Raw genomic sequence first — 22,984 nt, 5'->3', positions numbered from 1 at the left:
AACGTATTCTGGGGCAATGTGTTGGGATAAATGAAAAATATTTGCTGGTCTTTTGAATAGCATTAACATACAAAGTCTCTGAGAGAGTACAGCAGCCATTGGATGGTTCAGTGGCCCAGAGTCCCTGCCCGGCGCATGCCAGCTGAGACCTGTGCAGGGTCCCTGCCCGGGGGATGCCAACTGGGACCTGTGCAGAGTCCCTGCCCGGAGGATGCCAGCTGGGAACTGTGCAGAGTCTCTTCCCAGGGGATGCCAGCTGGGACCTGTGCAGGGTCCCTGCCCGGGTAATGCCAGCAGGACTTACTAAACCCTGACCTTTCTAAGTTCATTTGAATATGGTAATGGCCGCACCTGTCATTCAGGGTAGAGGTCTCTGTATGGACAGCAGTGACGTAGCAAGTGTGCCACTGACCTCAGAGCAAGCAATGACAACGCCCTTCTACTGCTAATTAGATCATAAATTACAGCATTAGTCAGAGGTCAATGGGCCCCTCAAGCCTCAGGGGCCCGGAGCCACGGCCCCTGCTGCACCACTGAATGCTACGCCCCTGATAGACAGATGATCGTGATTGTTAAAACCGACGCTGCTCTCGGCCTCACCCAATGGCATTCATTATGATTTAATCGACCTTAGAAGAATGAAAAGCTGCGAAGGTGCGTCATAATGTGAATCTGTGAAATGTGTGTTACGCAGCGATCGCCACAGCAGCTACAATGCCCAGCCGAGTAGCAACATCAACTTGCCCTAATACATGCAGCCGCCTTCTGTGAATCAATTATGCAGGAAACGCGTGTGGCCCGTATGTGACCGACCACCCACGAACTCATTTCAGATTTTTTTTGGAGTCAGAGGTGTCCAGTTATAGAAACGGTTCCTCTTGCATCAAGTTTAAAGCATATTTATGCTTTCTAACACGACCACATTCTCAAAGTCAACACTATAAGGGAGCAAAGGTCCCAAAATAAATTAATAGTTTCAGTGCCCTGTTTGTTTTTCCTGCGTTTAAATGCTGCAAGTCATAGCAGGTAAAGAAACTGAGATGCGTGTATAAAATATGAATGATGGGCTGTTATAATCGTAACACCTTTCATTTACACCACTATAAACATCTAGGTCCATCATACGAAATTCCTATCACACTGGCTTAATCTTGCGAATTTCACATTAGGCCAAATACTCAAATTTCATCTCAATTTTAAGTCGGAAGCATGACAATCACCTGAACGACCGGAACCAGAGCAACGTTTGTTTTTGGCAGTTGTGTTTTTTGCATCATATTTTTTTTGGGGGGGCGGGTTGCCTAAAATGCACCCCCACATCCCAAATTGATGCAAGATCATATTTCACACTCAAATAGAACGCTAAAGGACTTGTGCTGCATTTAAGTAGTTTTGTGTAATTTCGTGTAACATTTGTGCAATTTCATGGATTTACACGAAAGAAAATTAGACAAATTTCTCACACTCAAGCTCCATGTTATATAACAAAAATATTACTGTCCTATTGCGGATATTCCAGTTTACAACAGTGCACATTTTACTGGAAGTTTGTTGGCCACTGCATGGGCCTACTATCTAAGACGCGTCTGTAACCACTGCCAGCAATCGGGTTAGGAAGTAATGCAGGATATTTTGTGGGTAAAAGAAGTTCAGTCACTAATGAGTGATGTAACGCTGGCGGCACTGCACGTGTGAGTGAAGCAACAGGGTCTGTGGCATTGAACGTATACTGTAAACTTGAAAGGCCCGTGACCCTGCTCCAACATCTGAAAACCTTGGTGGCACCGTATGGGGTTGTGTGAAGTGTATATTATGCGGTGTGTTTGGCACAGCAAGTGTGAAGTAAAACGCTTTGCTCGTGGCACAGCTCGCGTGTCTGTAAAGCGTGGAGGGGGTTGTAGACACTGCACAGCTGTGTTGTAAAACTCCGTGTTCACTGCACGTGGGTGTGACACTTGCAGTTGAACGCTCTGCATGTGTGTCTGTGAATATGTTGGAAGATGCACGTGAGTCTGTAACCCTTGCAGATGTAAGCGTTGAGGCACGGGATGTTGTGTCGGTGAACCGAACTAGGCTGGTGCATGTGTGCGTGTGAGCCTGTGCGAATCTTGCAAGTTTGGAGGCACTGTAGACTGTATGCGTGTAAAGTGTGTGTGTCTAAAATGTGCAGGGTTGGTGTGTGTAAAATGATCAGATTTGCTCGGACAGCACATGTGTGTTTTAAAGCCCGTGGAGTTGGTTACACTACACCAGTGTCTTTGTGACATTTTCGAGGTTGTTGAGCCTGCACATACTTGCCAGTAAAGTTCATGAGGTGGTTTGTGTTCCTATACCCGAGCTTAGAAGGCTGGTGACATGGCGCGTGTGAATCTGTAGAATTTGCGGGGGTGATGCCACTGCACGTGGATCTGTAAAACTGGAAGTGTTTGGAGTCCCTGCGATTGTATGCATTTGTAAAATCTATACATTTGAAGCCTTGTGGTGCTGAAGCATGGGTGTCTGTTAACCTTGCAAGGTTGGTGGCTCTGCACATACGCATCTGTAAAGATTACAAACCCGATGACGCAATGTATTTGTGTGTCACTGCTAGCACTGTGTATGTGTGTAACTAACACAGGATTGGTAGCATTGCATTTATATCTACATAGCTCACGTGCTACGTGGCACTGCACCCATGCCTGTGACTATGAAGACACGTCCGCAAGGCATGAGTATGTTGTAAAAAAAAAAAAGCAGAAACACGAGAGACGGCCTGCGGCCGTCAAAGTGAAGTGGACACGGCGGGAGGGGGCGGAGCGGGGAGAGCGGCATGAGGGTGTGAAGCAGCAGGGGCCTGAGACGAGGCCGCCTTGCCTTTGATGTGGTAATGCGAGGCAAGCGGCTGGTGGCATTGTGCACGCGCTTTCACGTGCACTGGAAGAAATCGCCTGGGAATCGCCTGATCTTGGTAAGCTCTGTTTAAGCCGCAATAGATCGAGCTCCCGCTCTCAATGCGCATGCGCATTGAGCTAGGTCGCTCGACCTAAAAAGGACTATCTAAGAACTAACTGTGTGACTAAGGGATACAACTGCAAAATCCACTCCGAGTGCAACGCAGTGAAATAATTGTTCCCATCAGATCACCGACCTGTACCGCCCAACATCATTTGGGATCCTTCACCCAGAAGGATAGTGGTTTTACCCACAGTAGATTAGGCAGGTGGTAGCCTCATCTAGTCACAATGTCTCAAATGTGATTTTGGTGTATTCTGGCATCAGGAGGTGAAATGACTAGCAGTGCGAAAATGTTTAAACTAAATCAAAAAGTGCTAAATGTCAAAGGTTTTTTAAAATTGGGTAGTGGAAAAGGAAACCTAATTTTATTATATCCTATCCACTCTCAGATATTAAAAAACAGTGCCAAGTAGTGCAAACAAATAACTACTTCAATTAATATATGGTCGACATGTTTCTGCAGTAAATTCTGCTTCCTCAGGACCTTAATTGCTGCTACTGCTATGTGCAATCAGTGATGTGAAAAAACATTATAAACAATATCACTTTGGCTTCGCCTGTTGTGATGAAGCATGGTCATCCCGTATCGGAAGAAAATAAAGAAAAGAAGAAAGAAGACACACAGAATTTATAGATAGTCACCATACATTGATAACATATGTATATTTTTACATTTTTGCCAACAAAGTTTTTGAGGTCAAATAGGTCCTTTTAAAGTAACTCATTGTTGGCCATAAACCTGTTCAGGCACATTGGAGTTATTTGTGTTTTTCACTCACCTAATAGTTAGGGAATGTACTCTCCACCTCACCTGGCTGCAGCTCAGGTAAAACGGAGCACCGCTCTATTGGAATGAAAAAGTAAAAAGTAAAATAAGGGAAGGACTTAAAACTAGCGCTATATACCAATCGTAAGCATCAAAGGCTTATAGTCATGCTATGTACTTGGGTTATGGCATGTCTATTAAAGGTATAGATCATGCAGCACTGATAATCGCTGCATCCCATGTATAACGGAATGTCAATCTCTGGCACGGTTTAGATGGTGCAGTCTAAGGACGGGGTGTATTACGTTCTATCAGACGCCCCATTGCAAGCAAGTCAGATCAAGTCACCACAGATCTCAAACTGCTTCTGGTGAACTTCTGCTTACATATGTATTCATGGTAGGATCAAAACTATGCCCCTAAGTATTCATCGAGTCAAGTGTGGTCCGCCACTCGATCTATGTGGTAAACAACGTGGGACAGAAAAGTTACTCATTCGTTCACTGTAACTATGGCCCGGGTTGTAAGAACCAGCCAGGCTGTTCCCGTAACGTATTTTGCCGTTCGCTAGTAAATCAATTCTCGTAGTGAGCGGCTCCATGAAATGCGTGTTGATTCGCATTCCCGGTAAAGCTGTAATCTTAACGAGTCACACCCAAGCTTACCTGTCCGTCGGTACTCCGGACATCCGTCTAGGCTGTCTTGGGGAGGTACCCGATCGGACAGGAAGCTGTAACTAATGTCCTGGACACGATTACGCATCATGTCACGTGACCAAGCGTGCAGGCGTGATGTGTTGCTGGGAATTGTAGTTTGTTGTTATCATCTGATCTTAATGCGCTCTAGACCGATAACATTGTTCCGGACAGTTTGCGAGTATTCGAATGCTTGATACTGTGACTGTCGCTGCATTTTAGTAAATAAAATTATACGTGTAAAAGGGTTGTCTACTCTTTTTCGTTTATGATTCTTTGTTTATAATTTTATGCTCGTATGGGGCTGTTTAGATGGCCATATTCTTATTCCTAATAACTAGATGTTATGATGAGGTATTTATTTGACTCTCTGACCAATTCATGCATCTTATCTCATTGATCATACAAGGGAGGATGTATATATAACCCTTCGTAGGTCATCTCTCATTGATTATACAAAAGACGGTGTATAAGTATAGGTGTACTGGTAACAGTTGTAATTTGGCCATTAATCATTAGCTATAAATCATTAGCTATAAATTACTTGATGATGTACAATCTCATGAGGAGAATTACAGCAACAGCACAATGTTACTATTAGGGTGTAGTATATTTTGCCAGAACAGTCCCTGAATAGTAGTGTGATTTTACAGTTGCTCGACATCATAAGGCCATCCACGGGATGTCTTCATTCAGACCCGTTTTATCTGTCTGCAATTTATAAATCCATTTCTGTTCACGTTTGAAGAGAAATGTACTGACATCTTGTATATGGGGTGAGATCATTGGCTGTTCCAACACTGTCCAACGTAAGTCTGTTGGTAGATGGTGCGCTTGGATAAAATGATTCGTAAGCCTGGTAGCTTGCCTACAGCAACGTATCGAACTCTTATGTTCAGATATCCTTGTCTTTACTCTTCTTGTGGTCATGCCAACATACTTTTTGTTGCAGGGACAGCTGATTAGATAGATCAAATTCATACTATTACAGTTTGTAAACCGGCGCTGCTGCCATGGGCGGTCTGTGCCGATGTTTATGTTCATCGACCTAGATGTCTGGGGGCAAGCGGCACATTGTCCACATGGGTGATGGCCCATGACAGCAGGCATGTCCCAGAGAGTTCCAATCGCTCGTGGAATTTCACTCTTTGGTCTCGTATGGACCAATCTGTCCTTGAGGTTCTGTCCTCTCTTAAAAGCAAAAAGAGGAAATGGAAGAGTGTCATCACCTGTATTAAGAATGCTCCAATGTCTTTTTATAATCTTTTTGATTTGATTGCATTCCAAAGGTACTCACACAAGTGATGCGATTAGTTTTAGGTTTAGAAGGCAAGACTTCCAGCAGACTCGCTCTGTTATTGTTGGCTGCTCGCTTTTTAGATTGCTGGATTAACCTCTTGGGATATTCTTTGACTGCCAAATCTTGTGCCAAGCTTCTTGCGTGAGTTTCAAACGCAATTCTTGTCGAGCAGTTTCTTTGTATGCGTAGAAATTGCCCGTAGGGCAAGTTGTCACGCAGTGACTTAGGGTGACAGCTGTTGTAATTTAGTAAGGAATTACGCGCCATTGGCTTGCAATATAATTCCGATACTAAGCCAGTCGATGTACTTGATATTAACAGATCTAGGAATGCCAATTTCTGGACATCAAATTCCATAGTGAACTTCAAGAATTGATTCCTCTGATTCAGCCACTCATGAAATTCTTTTAGTTGACTCTCTGTACCACGCCACACGACCAAAATGACGTCTATGTGTATATGTACACCCTAATAGTAACATTGTGCTGTTGCTGTAATTCTCCTCATGAGATTGTACATCATCAAGTAATTTATAGCTAATGATTTATAGCTAATGATTAATGGCCAAATTACAACTGTTACCAGTACACCTATACTTATACACCGTCTTTTGTATAATCAATGAGAGATGACCTACGAAGGGTTATATATACATCCTCCCTTGTATGATCAATGAGATAAGATGCATGAATTGGTCAGAGAGTCAAATAAATACCTCATCATAACATCTAGTTATTAGGAATAAGAATATGGCCATCTAAACAGCCCCATACGAGCATAAAATTATAAACAAAGAATCATAAACGAAAAAGAGTAGACAACCCCTTTACACGTATAATTTTATTTACTAAAATGCAGCGACAGTCACAGTATCAAGCATTCGAATACTCGCAAACTGTCCGGAACAATGTTATCGGTCTAGAGCGCATTAAGATCAGATGATAACAACAAACTACAATTCCCAGCAACACATCACGCTTGCACGCTTGGTCACGTGACATGATGCGTAATCGTGTCCAGGACATTAGTTACAGCTTCCTGTCCGATCGGGTACCTCCCCAAGACAGCCTAGACGGATGTCCGGAGTACCGACGGACAGGTAAGCTTGGGCGTGACTCGTTAAGATTACAGCTTTATCGGGAATGCGAATCAACACGCATTTCATGGAGCCGTTCACTACGAGAATTGATTTACTAGCGAACGGCAAAATACGTTACGGGAACAGCCTGGCTGGTTCTTACAACCTGGGCCATAGTTACAGTGAACGAATGAGTAACTTTTCTGTCCCACGTTGTTTACCACATAGATCGAGTGGCGGACCACACTTGACTCGATGAATACTTAGGGGCATAGTTTTGATCCTACCATGAATACATATGTAAGCAGAAGTTCACCAGAAGCAGTTTGAGATCTGTGGTGACTTGATCTGACTTGCTTGCAATGGGGCGTCTGATAGAACGTAATACGCCCCGTCCTTAGACTGCACCATCTAAACCGTGCCAGAGATTGACATTCCGTTATACATGGGGTGCAGCGATTATCAGTGCTGCATGATCTATACCTTTAATAGACATACCATAACCCAAGTACATAGTATGACTATAAGCCTTTGATGCTTACGATTGGTATATAGCGCTAGTTTTAAGTCCTTCCCGTATTTTACTTTTTACTTTTTCATTCCAATAGAGCGGTGCTCCGTTTTACCTGAGCTGCAGCCAGGTGAGGTGGAGAGTACATTCCCTAACTATTAGGTGAGTGAAAAACACAAATAACTCCAATGTGCCTGAACAGGTTTATGGCCAACAATGAGTTACTTTAAAAGGACCTATTTGACCTCAAAAACTTTGTTGGCAAAAATGTAAAAAGATACATATGTTATCAATGTATGGTGACTATCTATAAATTCTGTGTGTCTTCTTTATTCTTTTCTTTATTTTCGTCCGATACGGGATGACCATGCTTCATCACAACAGGCGAAGCCAAGGTGATATGGTTTATAATGTTTTTTCACATCACTGATTGCACATAGCTGTAGCAGCAATTAAGGTCCTGAGGAAGCAGAATTTACTGCAGAAACATGTCGACCATATATTAATTGAAGTAGTTATTTGTTTGCACTACTTGGCACTGTTTTTTAATATCTGAGAGTGGATAGGATATAATAAAATTAGGTTTCCTTTTCCACTACCCAATTTTAAAACACCTTTGACATTTAGCACTTTTTGATTTAGTTTAACATTTTTCGCACTGCTAGTCATTTCACCTCCTGATGCCAGAATACACCAAAATCACATTTGAGACATTGTGACTAGATGAGGCTACGACCTGCCTAATCTACTGTGGGTAAAACCACTATCCTTCTGGGTGAAGGATCCCAAATGATGTTGGGCGGTACAGGTCGGTGGTCTGATGGGAACAATTATTTCACTACGTTGCACTCAGAGTGGATTTTGCAGTTGTATCCCTTAGTCACACAGTTAGTTCTTAGATAGTCCTTTTTTGTTTGACCCATTGTTATCTGATTTGTTGGTATTCAATATAAAAATTACTACATTTTCTACAAAATAGTCTTTAGTCAAATATAATGAAAAGTTATGCTATCTGAAGAAAAAAAAAATCAACTTTGTAAAATAAAAAAAAAGTAATTGGAAGTGGCTTGAGTACAGGGTTAAGACGAGAATGCTCCATCAGCAAGTTGACTACAGAAAACTAAATTGATGAGCAGTTATTACAGGTTCCATAAATCTGCAAACAGCAGACATAGTCATTCGTAAACATCTCATCGTCAGAGATTCTCGGAATGCAGCACCTTTTTTTTATGATGAAATGTGTTGCTCGTGGTGTGAAATGAACTGACTAATTTGGAGCAGTGGTTACATTAAGGCTCTTCGCATATTGTGCTCTGGGCAGCTTTTTACATGTTCCATTTGAAAGAATCAGACCAAAATTGTTAAAGGGGAACTGTTCACCATGCCCTTATTTCCCCCTTCAGAGTTCTGAAAACATCAGCTGTGCCTGAAGAAACAGCTGAACAATTTCCTGTCTCGGAAGAGGGCAGTCTCCCATCTGTTATGAAATAATACACGAAGAACGTTTTCCCCTCAGTCTGAAATCAGGGCCGAGGATAGTAATATAGTGAATCCTCAGGGATTTTAGGATGCTAAAATATTAAGCACATAACTAACAAAATATGCAGCAGTGGCGAGCCAGACTGACAATAAAAACATTAGTGGGAAGAGGGGAATCCTCTCCCCCCAAAAAACGATAACTGGGATTACCTGTACTGAGATTGAAATGTGAAACTTTGTGGAGTTTGTGAAAAGAGTGATAGAAAATAAGTTACAGTAAATATCGGATGATCGGGCCGAAATGTCAATTAACGACAAAAAAACAGGAACAGGCCGTGATTAGAGATTTTCTTTTTTTACACATAGCAAATCCTAGTAATACACTGATTAAATAAAGGTCGATCCGTGGAATTTACGATTTTACGAATGGATATTATGCTAATAACAGTAGGAAATCCAACAGGCGCAGATGTTCCAACTTCATACATTTATTGTTATGGATGTGGATGTAAATGTTCGCATAACCAGGGGAAGGTCCTGCCATCGGAAATGTGGTGATAACCTAAATTTCTTAACTCTAGGAGATTTCACAAATATTTGCTGTTGATTTGTCCATCTCATTAATGCACATTAGCTACTGTCTCCTATATATATATATATATATATATATATATATATATATATATATATATATATATATATATATATATATATATTCGAACTCACTACGTAACAGGTTGCAAGCGCACACTCCTTGCCGCAGAAATGAGGCACAATGCAAATGTGCTTGGGGTCAGTTTATTCATGGTACCAAGCCGAAAAACCCAATGCGTTTCGGCGTCAAACGCCTTGATCAAGGCATTTGACGGTGAAACGCATTGGTGCGAGTCAAGTGGAGAAGATATATATATATATATATCCAAAGCGATTTCTCCAACCAAAGGAGCCACCATCCCTACAGGGCGGATTCACAGGCACGGGCTTGGAGATTCCCGTGATTTGACACACCAAATCAAACAAGATGTAGTGCAGCCCAACTTGATAACTTGTGGCTTTTATTGTGTCACAAGAAAGGCAGAACATCCATCCTGCGAGTTTCGGCCGTTAGTCATGGCCTTGCTCACAGGTGAGGATAATCTCAGTGAATGAACTCACGCTTTTTTAAAACCCATTGCTCCGGTGACCTGCTGCAGTACTACATTTCCAAATATGCACCTGGAATGTTCTTGTTGACTGCAGCAGATGTAAAGTCATATTCAATAGCTTTATTGTGCTATCGTGCAGAAATACCTCGGAGATCCTTTCGTCTGCACGTGGGCACATGGGATTATTATCAGACTGAGGCACTTTAGCCCTGTGAGCAAGGCCATGACTAACAGCCGAAACGCATAACGATGGATGTTCTGCCTTTCTTGTTACACAATAAAAGCCATGAGTATATATACATATACACATATACATATATACACACATATATACATATACACATATACATACATATATCCACATACATATATATATACACATATCCACATACATATATATATATACACATATCCACATATATATATATATATATATACATATCCACATACATATATATACACATATCCACATACATATATATACACATATCCACATACATATATATACACATATCCACATACATATATATATATATATATACACATATCCACATACATATATATATATCCACATATCCACATACATATATATATCCACATACATATATATATCCACATACATATATATATATCCACATACATATATATATATCCACATACATATATATATATCCACATACATATATATATCCACATACATATATATATCCACATACATATATATATATATATATATATATACATATATATACACATATCCAACATACATCTATATACACATATCCAACATACATCTATATACACATATCCAACATACATCTATATACACATATCCACATACATCTATATACACATATCCACATACATCTATATACACATATCCACATACATCTATATACATATCCACATACATCTATATACATATCCACATACATATATACACACATATCCACATACATATATACACACATATCCACATACATATATACACATCCATATACATATATACACATCCATATACATATATACACATCCATATACATATATACACATCCATATACATATATACACATCCATATATACACATCCATATATACACATACATATATACACATCCATATACACACATCCATATACATATATACACATCCATATACATATATATATATATATATATATATATACACATATCCATATACATATATATACATATATATATATATATATATATATATATATATATATACACATATCCACATACATATATACACACATATCCACATACATATATATATATATATATACACATATCCATATACATATACACATATCCATATACATATACACATATCCATATATATATACACACATATACAACATACATATATATGCACATATCCACATACATATCCACATACATATCCACATACATATACATATCCACATACATATATATACATATCCACATACATATATATACATATCCACATACATACATATACATATCCACATACATACATATACATATCCACATACATACATATACATATCCACATACATATATATACATATCCACATACAAATACATATACACATGCATATACATATCCACATACATATATATACATATCCACATACACGCCGAAACCGGTCATGCCAGAGCCTTCATTAAAATTACCTGTTTGCAAGTCCCGCTGAGTCCCTGGTGAACTTCTTGAAAAAGGAAGGGTGGAGTGATGTTAAGCGCGGTTTCCTGTTACGCGCACGAGGGACCCTCTCTACAATGTGGCCTGTTTGAAAATTGGATTTTGAGAGTGTTCCGAGAATATCGGGTTTGACGGCCCGCCACAGAAGCCTCCGAGGCGTTTGAGGCAGCTGGGACCATCATGCACAGAGGGTGCGGAGTGACGCTGACACCCGGTCTGTGCTATCGACTGCTGAGCCAAGGAGGTGGTGGAAGAGAGTTTGGGACGAGAAAAGCAGAAACCAACTTTGTTTTTGATGAATGAAGCCCCCAACTACCTGAAGCGAAATTGCCAGCGCGCTGCAACGTGGGACTGGTAGTCCCCAATATAGAAGCGAGCAAGAGACAATTAGCTCCAGGTGAGACCAACCACCACATGGAGGGAGGAGCTCTTAAGAACCACGACGTGGGAGTCATCATTTGAGAAGGACGTGGCGTTTGAAAAAGGCACACGCCGAAACCGGTCATGCCAGAACCTTCATTAAAATTACCTGTTTGCAAGTCCCGCTGAGTCCCTGGTGAACTTCGTTAAAAAGGAAGGGTGGAGTGATATCCACATACATATATATACATATCCACATACATACATATCCACATATCCACATACATACATATCCACATATCCACATACATACACACATATCCACATACACATATCCACATACACATATCCACATACACATATCCACATACACATATCCACATACATATATACACATATACACATACATATATACATATACACATATATATACATATACACATACATATATATACATATACATATACACATACATATACATATATACATACACATACATATACATATACACATACATATACATATACATATATACACATACATATATACACATACATATACATATATATATACACACATACATATATACACATACATATACATATACACATACATATATATACATATACACATACACATACATATACACATACATACACATACATGTATACATACATATACACACATATACACATACATATACACATACACACATACATATATACATATACACATATACATATACCCATACATATATACATATACATATACATATACATATACACATACATACACATGTACATATATATATATATATATATATACACACATATACATATACATACACATACATATACAAATACAAACTTTTTCAGCACAAAGCCATAAAGGTACAGTCTAAAAAGATGTACATATGACACCAAATTCCAATTGCACAGTGATTTAGATATTATAAAAAATACTACGAGGTTTATTTAACAGGACTGAAAAGCGGTAAGTACAAAATTGTGAGGTGGTTTTATGCCAAAGGGCGACATATCTCGTTAGAAGGTCCAAAAAGTACCAATCGGACAGGGCAAATATACTTAGATAAAAGAATATTTAAAACCAGTTCAATAAATAGTATAAAAAGCAGTAAAAACAGGTTAAAAAAAATATGTGTTTTTTTTATGGGAAGCAATCATCTATGCAAAATCTTTCATGGGTGATGATGCGGTTTTAGAGCTAGCAACAAACTCATTCAATGGACACGCTTAACTTATACTACAACACCTCACTAATGGCTCTAAGCATATGCCACATTGCAAGCAAGAATCTGGAAGTTGCAAAGGCAATTAATGGGTGTGTCTCATATTTTAATAACCTATATGCCTCAGTGTGATCTCCAATTCCCACGTTTCTACACAACTAAAGCACAGGGGCGTAACACAGGCCCCCGCATCCCCCGCGGTATGGGGGAGCCCCAAGCTCCAAGGGGCCCCCTCGGCACTCCACTCTGCTCGGAGAGCTCCTGTTTGAGCCCAGAGGGGGCCCCTCTGCGTACCGTGCAGGGAGGCACCCTCAATTCTCGTTACGCCAGTGCTGAAGCACCCATTTGGACCTTAATAATCTGTAGGCGGAGCAGAAGGAGAACATGGAGTTCTGATTCTTCAGCCAGGGCAATCCAACTTGGGGCTCGCCTTCCATTTGTTAGTAAATGCTCTCTGGGGAAGCACACCATGTCTAAATTGCAAGAACAATTTTTGGGGGCAAGGAATGGTTGGATGTTATCGAGTGCTGATTCAAGTTTATATTGCTGTCTGACATCCAGAAACCTGGAGGTCAAAGAGCAAGAATTAGTACTCTGCAAGAGTTGAGCTAGTTTATGTTCTTTAATGGCGTACTGAAGAGTTTTCTTTGAGGTGAAGGAGCAGGTCTCCTCAGGCACTAACCACATGTTTGGCTTCCCTAAGGTGAAACATGTCTTACGAATATATAAAAACCATGGGATGTTCCCTGCTCCTAAAATAGACATTACGTCCTTCAGTTCCTCCCTGTAGTGTAGTAGCTCAGACGTACTCCATAAGCGGCGCCAAAATAAAAGTGGGCGAGAAGCAATTAAGTCGCTAATCGGGCAATTCCCAGGTCCATCCACAATAGAGTCAAGGGAGTGCTTTTCTGTAGGCTCAAGAGTTGTCTGAGAAAAATATTCTCAGTTGTAGAAATGGCATTAGAGGGGCAGATGCCCCAAAGTTCCGCACCATAGAGAGATGCTCCCCTAGCCTGAATTTTATGGATTTCAGCAGGAGGTCCTATAGCTTTTTGGGTACAACTTTTATCAACTTTGAGAATACCCCCAATAGATTGTGTGAGTTTTAGGTTTGCTTTTTTTATCTGGGTCCCCCAGTCCATCTGGTCATTAAGGGTAAGACTCAGGTAATCAAAAGTAGAAACCCTTTCTAGGAGCTTGCCATTCTTTTGTGGCTGAGGGCAATTGCTGGTATTCGCATGAAATACCATATCTTTCGTTTTTTCAATATTTATCACCAAATCCCTCAGCTTACAAAATTTACAGAACTCCTCCAGTACATGCTGCATGCCCATAGAGGACTTGGAGAGTAGCAGCGTGTCAACCGCAAACATAAGAGCAGGTATTTCACGATTTGCTAACCTTGGTGAGTCTAAATCTTTTACCGCCAGCAGTGTGTCTATTGAACCATTTAAAAAGAGGGAAAACAGAGTGGGCTCAAGCACACAACCCTGTCTTACCCCTTTCTCTACTGGGAAAGGAGCTGACAATTCCCAATTCTTACCACATCTAATTCTCGCATACGTATCCTGATGCAGAAGCTTCAGCATGTGGCAGAAGTACACTGGTACTCCCATTTCCAGGAGAATGGCCCATAGCTGGTCTTGCTGCACCATATCGAATGCGGATTTAAGGTCCACAAAGGTTGGGTAAAGACTACTGCCCTTTAAGGTCAGTGTTTTCCAATGGAGCAGTTGCAATCTGAAAATCTGGTAAATAGTTGAAGTTTTACTTCAAAACCCATCTTTTTCCTCAATCCAAGACTTCAATCGGACCCAGAAGAACGTGAGCAAATAACTTGTGTGTCACATCAATTAAGCTTATTGGGCGGTAGTTAGCTAGATTAAGTGGGGAGCCCTTCTTATATTAAATATAACACCTCAGTGGGTTGTGCAGCTGAGCTCGCACCAACGCTGCACAACTCACTGAGGTGATATATTGAATAATGGGAATTGTCGGGAAGAACGCACTGTTGGAAAACTGGCACCACAAGTACCATCAGGCCATGGGAGTGGCCACGCCCACCTGGGCAGGATTTTATCCAATTAAGTGGTACCGAAAATTGACGTGTCATTTCCTGTTGAGTCCAGTGCCTTTGAGGAAGTGCTGGTGCACGAAACACGTCAGGCAGGACTCATATTTGTAATATGCTGTGTTTCCCTGACGCTGTTTGCCCACTTGAATAAATGTGGCTGAATTGAATCATCTTGTGCGGTTTCATTCTTACACAGGCAACTCTTTGTGGAAAATATAGATTACCCCGACCAGAAATGCGTCAGGACCGAGCAGGCAAATACAACTTTTCTTTTTTGGCACAATTTAAGTGGCCCCTCTCCAGCGTGGATGCTGATGTATGATGTATGATGTATATATCAAAACCTCAGTTTCCCTCGCGCTGTAGTCCTTCTCCCCAGCCAGGAACAGGCACGAACCAAGGTATTTGGATGCCAAATTACTTTATTTTTAGTGCTGTTGCCATAACATTTCGGCTCCGTGGAGCCTTGATCACATGACAGCGTGTCATAGTGCTAGACCCATATTTAAAGTGCAAGTGCTACCATTTCATTGGGTTACAATCATTAAACATAGACAACAGATTATTTACAACACTTCAAGAAAGTAAAAGTAAATAATTGCGACTTAAATACTGGTAAAATACCGCAAGTTATAAAATACACTGCATATATTAACAAGCCATTCCTATTTACAACAATATTGTGCAAATTACGCAAGTCATAACATTAAATGTAATTTGTGTATATCATATACCAAAGAATTATTGTGGGTTAAATCCCTATATACACTATGCAGTACTGTTTCTACTTGTTCACTCGAGTAACCCCTACCTAAAGTGCTACTTACGTGAAGATAAATAATCATAAAGTGCTGAATGTGCAATAAGAATAACTAGATTAAAATCCAATTGATACTGTTACAATTAGACAGACTGAGCCCAGTCTCCCTGTCCAAAATACATATACTTTTCCAGAAAACTCCATGTGCAAATAATGATATAATATATCTAAGAGGTATAGTACGACTGTACTTTTCATGAAATAGCAACCATACTCAAGTATGTAGGTAAGTCATCCCTATTGATACAGTACACAGTATATTGACTTAAATGCATGAAGACTGTTAAACAGGTTTGGAGAAGGAATTAAAGTGCAAACAACGCAATAAATAGTCATAGGATAGTGCAAACATGTTAAAGCATGTAAAAACGAGTCACATTAAAACAATAAATAGTAATCAATCTCATTAAAACACTATTTAAAATTACGACCCTTGTACCTTATTGTCTTATATATATCCTGACTCATCCTACCTAATCTTGTGTAACCAGGTATAAAGATCCTCCGTGAGATTTAACCCCCCAGGTTGTTTAGTATCTAACTGTAGGATGTATTTGGTCTCTAATTTGCGAAGTTTTGACTCCCTGTTTTCGCCACTTCTGCTGGCACCCACTGTGTCTATTACATAATAAAGGAGTCTTTTGTTGTTACTTTTATGGTGCTCTTTGAAATGCCTGGCTACTGGGTATGTATTGTCTTTGCTGGTTATGGCCCTCAGGTGTTGGAGAATACGTTTGTGGGCAGGGAGCTTAGTGCTCCCCACATAACGCAGGGCACATGGACATTCAAGGATGTAGACCTCATATTCGGTCTTGCATGTGAGGACTTTGCTGATCTGGTGTTCATGATTGCTAAATCCATCCTTGTATGTCAACCTGTTAACACCATGCGTACAGGCTTTACAAGTTTTACACTTGAAAAAACCTGTGTCACTTTGAAGCCAAGAAGTTTTTTCTAATACTTCCGGGCCGGTATCAACCAATCTATCCCTCATGGTCGCAGCTTGACTGTATGTAATAGATGCCTTCGTGGGAAGCAAGTTGCCTATTACTGGGTCTTTTAGTACAATAGGCCAACTGTTATTGACAATTTTACGTATTTTTTTGTGTTGGTTGCAATAACCGATTATGAATCTGAATTGATCAGTGGAATTCATGTTAACTGCAGTAACCTCAGGTTGCTCACTCAATACCGCGTCCGAGATATCGTATTTACTTAATAATTCAATCCGGCTTCCCTGACGCTGTTTGCCCACTTGAATAAATGTGGCTGAATTGAATCATCTTGTGCGGTTTCATTCTTACACAGGCAACTCTTTGTGGAAAATATATATTACCCCGGGCCGAAACGCGTCAGAACCGACCAGGCAAATACAACTTTTCTTTTTTGGCACAATTTAAGTGGCCCGTCTCCGTCTAAAGCGTGGATGCTAGTGTATGACGGAGTGCTGATATTGAGATATATATATATCCTGTAGGTGGAGCCAAGCACGTTCAGGGAGGCGAAGCATATCTAAACACTGCTACATTCAGCCCAGTTGACATAATTGCCAGAAATGGGCCACTTCCCACAATAGCCTCTTCCTTCGAATATCTTTGGAATAAAAGGGGGTGAGATACGTCAAAGCTGTCCCTAGCCTTCTTTATTATAGACAGAATATATCACTATAAAAATCTCCAAAATCAAAGATTCAGCAAACCTCATATCAAGAAAGATATTGCATGTCAACAATTGAAACTCGGGGCACTACCTAGTACTTAGAAACAGAGAGTGGGGTGCTGAGTAGCACCAAATAGAGTCGCACAAAAACAAACCCAGTTCTCAGAAATGAGTTAGTATATTCAAAACAGCAGGCATTCTGGTTGAGCTTACCAGTATCTGTAAGAAAAGATAACATATGAGAGAAGGTACGTGAAGGAGCACTGCAAATGTTAATGGGAATTCTTTCTTCCGAATAAGCCAGACTAAGGGTCTCTCTGTATGGCGAGAAGAGGAGTCTCAAGGATTTCAGAAGTTCTGAGAGTACCACAAAGGAAAATGTTCAACAAGACAGAGAAAGCAGACCGAATACTGGGGCAGATTACGATGGCGGGCGGACAAAGTCTGCCCGCCATCGCTGCTGGAAAACGGACCGCCCGCCATAGGTGCGGCAGTCCCGCAAAACTAATTAGGATGTGCCCGCCACACTGGCGGGCGCATCCTGTACATTTACATTGTGGAGGTTGGCAGCACCCGCCACAATGTAAAAATACATGTTTTGCATTTGCATGTACAACTTGCCTGTCACCTTGTACATGTAAATGCAGGGGGTACCATAGGAACCCCCCACGGGCAGCACCACACCCACCCACCCCCCTGGGGGCCCGCAACGGGCCCCTGAAGGAATTTTCCACCTGTCTTTTTGCGGTGGGAACTCCGCCGCAAAAGACATGGCATCATAATGCCCACGGCGGTGCCTGCACGGCACCGCCGCCATAGCCCGATTTCAGAGGCATGCTACTGTATAGACGACCGGGAATCCATTCAGGATTCTTAGAGAGGTTGTCACCATCTTGGAATCCTTAGCAATAGAGAAGTCGATAACAGTATTGGGAGACTTTAATTTCCATCTAGACAGTAAAGAGGATAAAGACACCTTGTCCCTTCTGTCAGAGATGGAGGTTTTCGGGCTCTCACAACTGGTAAACGGATCCACCCATGCTGCAGGGCATACTCTGGACGGCATCTTTACCAGTTTGGAAGATCTGCAAATTATCGACGTTCTCCCCATGACTTGGACTGATCACTATTTGATCTTAGGTACAATAATGTCTAAGGAAACACCTAGCTTAAGAGCACCCTCCGTTAGACGTTAACCTTTTAAAGTCTGGAAAGACATTAATATTCTGAACCTTAAGGTATCACTGGATAATTCTAAACCGACGTTGTCTGCTGATCCAGAAATGGCAACAAAGCAATATCGAGATTGGCTGGATAATGCCACTAAGAAATTAGTACCGGTTAAACTCATATCCAGAAATTGGAACTCCCCCTCAGCGCCTTGTTACTCTGAGGAACTAAGAAAATATCAACAGCTCTGTAGAAACAGAGAAAGACACTGGAGGAAAAACTATGACGATGACAGCAAAAATAATTATAAGGAGCTTTTAACCCAGTATAAACTTTTGATCATGGAGGCCAAAAAAAAGTACTTTAGGGAGCAAATTGAGAATGCAAAAAATTCCAACAAAAGGCTTTATGAAATAACTAAGCAGCTGGCAGGAAATACCCCTGATCTTAACCCCCCAACTTCACAAATTTTTTGTGATTCTTTAGCATCGTTCTTTTTTACAAAAGTGAATGATATTTATTCCGCATTCACTTCTTCCTCTACGTATAGCACTAACGAAATAAATAGGCCACCTATTAGTAACACACTCCCACAGTTTGTAGAAATTTCAGAGTGTCAAGTTAAAGACATTATTAGCTCAATTAAATCAGGTTCAGCACTGGACCCTTGCCCTTTGAAAACTCTACGCCCAATTATGGACACTTTGATCCCTGTTATAACTCGAATCTGTAATCTGATGTTCAGTACTGGAACTTACCCGACTCCATTAAAAAAACCCTACTGAAACCTTTGCTGAAAAAATCTGGCCTAGACAAAACTGAGCTAAAAAATTATAGACCAATTGCCAACCTCCCTTTTCTAGCCAAAGTGTCAGAAAAGGCCATGAATATTCAACTGGCAGCTTTTTTAGAGCAATACCATCTTCTCGATGAAACCCAATTTGGGTTTCGAAAGTCTCACGGAACAGAAACAGCTCTAATCAAGGCTGCGGATGACATTAGAATCATCCGAGATCAAGGAGGCTCAGCACTGTTGGTGCTTTTAGATCTATCGGCAGCTTTTGACGCGGTCGACCATCAGATTTTGGTCGACCGTGTTGAAAAGATGGGCGTGCGGGGCTTAGCCAAAGATCTACTGGCAACGTTCTTGTTGGATAGATCACAAGCAGTGACGCTGGGACCATTCGAATCAGCGGAGTTGTCCTTGCCATGTGGGGTACCTCAAGGTTCATCCCTAAGTCCGACACTATTTAACATCTATGTGTCGGACCTTGCTAAAACCATCAAAGCCCATGGGATGAACCTTACCTCATATGCCGATGACACTCAGCTGATTCTGACCATCAAGAATGATGGAGAAATAGTAGCGGAGAATTTTAAAACAGGTATGCTTGCCATCGGACAATGGATGTCAGCAAACTGTTTAAAATTAAACTCCGAAAAAACAGAGGTGGTAACTTTTGGACATCTTAACCCCAGCTGGTCCCCTGTTTGGTGGCCACCATCCTTTGGAGCTCTGCCTAAACCAACTCCCAAGGTGAGGAACTTAGGTGTTATTTTTGATAGCAACCTGAATTTCATGGCGCATGCTAATCAGACGGCTGCCACGGCCTTCTACAAACTGCGACTGGTAAAAAAGATTCTCCCCTTCCTTCCAAAGAATGTGGGTAAGACTCTGGTAAGCGCGCTAGTCTTGTCTGCGTTAGATTACTGCAATGGCTTGTTAGCCAATGCCCAAATTAGGGTTATCAAGAAAATGCAGACAGTACAGAACGCAGCTGCCAGACTTCTCTTGGGAACTCCCAGATTCAAACCTATAGCCAACATTCTAAAAAGCTATCACTGGCTCCCCATCAGGAACAGAGTCAAATTTAAGACCTTGTGCATAGTCTATAAATCGTTGCACCAACAGGCTCCTCAATTTCTGAGAGATCACCTTACCCCATACAAGCCCTCCCGACCTCTCCGTTCAGCTAAACTGAACGACTTGGTGGTACCCCGCACTAAATTGGTCACTTGGGGAGACCGACGTTTTCTGGTTGCTGCCCCAAAATTATGGAATACACTCCCTCAGTCCATTAGATCTAGCCCAAACCTTCTGTCGTTCAGAAAGCAACTGAAAACCTGGTTGTTCAACCTATAATTAACACGAAGCCCAGTATAGGAGAAGTCTGCAATTGTAATAGCGCCGAGACGCCTTCGGGCATTTGTTCGCGCTTTATTAAATGTCAAAATAAATAAAATAAATAAATACCTGGTCCCGCAAGGGGGGCAGAAAAGGCCTGCCTTGCGGGACCACGGCAGACGGTCTTACCGTCCACCAAGGTACCTTTCCCCTTCCCACCGCCATCGTAATTTGGCGGTGGGAATTTTAAGCGTGATGGTGGGAAGTTCGCCGAGCCAGCGGTCCTCACCGCCATCCCAGCGGTGGCGGACTTCCCACCATCGTAATCGTCTCCAAAGTTTCAGGCTTTGCTAAAGCAAGGATCAGACAATTGTAATGAATTATTAAGGAATGCTTTACTAAACAAAATCATAAGACAATAGGAAAACCTAGTGTAAGGAGATCGAACCAGCCTTTTACAAGTATTGACTCAGTGTAATACTACTGTGAGTCCACAGTCTTTTCCTGAAAGCCTGGACATTTCTGTGCATGATGAAGGACAGTGTACCTACAACTCTCAACCAGAGTCCCAATAAGCATTGGGGAAGCGAAGAGATCTGGGTTGGCCGCCAAAGTTTAGGCTTTGTCAAAGCTTGTTTTGTTATGATTTTTGCAAAACACTGTTCGGAAGATGTTGGGCCCTCTTAAATAAATAAAAATGGCTAACTGTAAAAATATTGTTTGGTCTAAAAAAGCAGAATGCCGCCACTCACAGTGAAGTTCACCAAGGGCTGAAGTGGGCGAACCCATTTCCCCATGCTGTATGCTTTAGAGGGAAGAAAAAAAATTAGTATAACCACAAAAGGCCAAATGTACGAACAGGGCTGGCTGAATGTCAGTGGCTCTATACAGGCACGAGTTTTACAGGAACCACTATCCCTACGCAACAAGTAGTTTGCTACATTTAAAGCCATTTCTGGGAAATCTACAGTGACGAAACCAAAGCCGTTATTTCCATTCCTGATAAACAGATGAGATCATGACTCACCTAGGTGAAACGTCATGGTTTATATGTCAGAAATTGAATGGATTCAGCTATTTGTGATTTCCGTGTAAGCACATATACAAACCCGTTTGCTCCAATTAACATAACACTTCAGAGGCATACATTAGCACCAGCAATTGTTACTGAATAGATTACGCTGTTGCCCGAGGAACATATATTATCCAAACTGATTCATTTATTTGCCGAAACACTCAATGTTGCATATGCATACAAAAATATATTTTAAGTCATCTAAAAGTCATCAAAACATTTCAATTCATTATGATTACAGCCATCCAATCACTCACACCCTCTGATCCTTCCATAGCATACAACTATTCTGCGAAAACCGAGAAGATACATAAAAGTCTAACAAAAATGGTTCAATAGTAACAGTGACTACAGATAATCTATGTAAGGCTCATAGATGATGGGCCTACCTTTATAATATTTAGCAAAGAAGATTATACATATAAATTCTTATTATGTTCTTTTCCTGTTATCCATTATGTGTTTCACACAGTGGCTACAATATTATCTATGAGCCTTACATAGTTTATCTACATTCAATATTACTATTGAAGCATTTTTGTTTGTCTTTTATAAGTAAGAAAATCTTGAATGTATGATTGCCTAAAATCATTTACAAAAGAACATTTGAATTGCGACATACAAACAGGAATCACATTTAAAATTAGGTAATTGAGACCTATGCAAAAATCATTTAAGAAATCACGTTTGGCTTTCATACATCTCAGTGTTTACAGAATAGTTGTATACTGTGGAAGGATGAGAGGGTATGAGTGATTGTAGGACTGTAATCGTAATG

General features: G+C 40.8%; 1 protein-coding gene across 4 annotated transcripts in view; it reads right to left on the bottom strand.

Moving 5' to 3' along the window:
- PCSK5 (proprotein convertase subtilisin/kexin type 5) overlaps positions 1 to 22,984 on the bottom strand; it is a 1,700,773-nt gene that overhangs the window by 1,007,007 nt on the left and 670,782 nt on the right. The gene's annotated exons all lie outside the window — the stretch shown is intronic.

Source organism: Lissotriton helveticus, chromosome 2_1, assembly GCF_964261635.1.
Source record: "Lissotriton helveticus chromosome 2_1, aLisHel1.1, whole genome shotgun sequence".
Lineage (NCBI taxonomy): Eukaryota > Metazoa > Chordata > Amphibia > Caudata > Salamandridae > Lissotriton > Lissotriton helveticus.
This window is presented reverse-complemented; position numbering and strand designations above follow the sequence as displayed.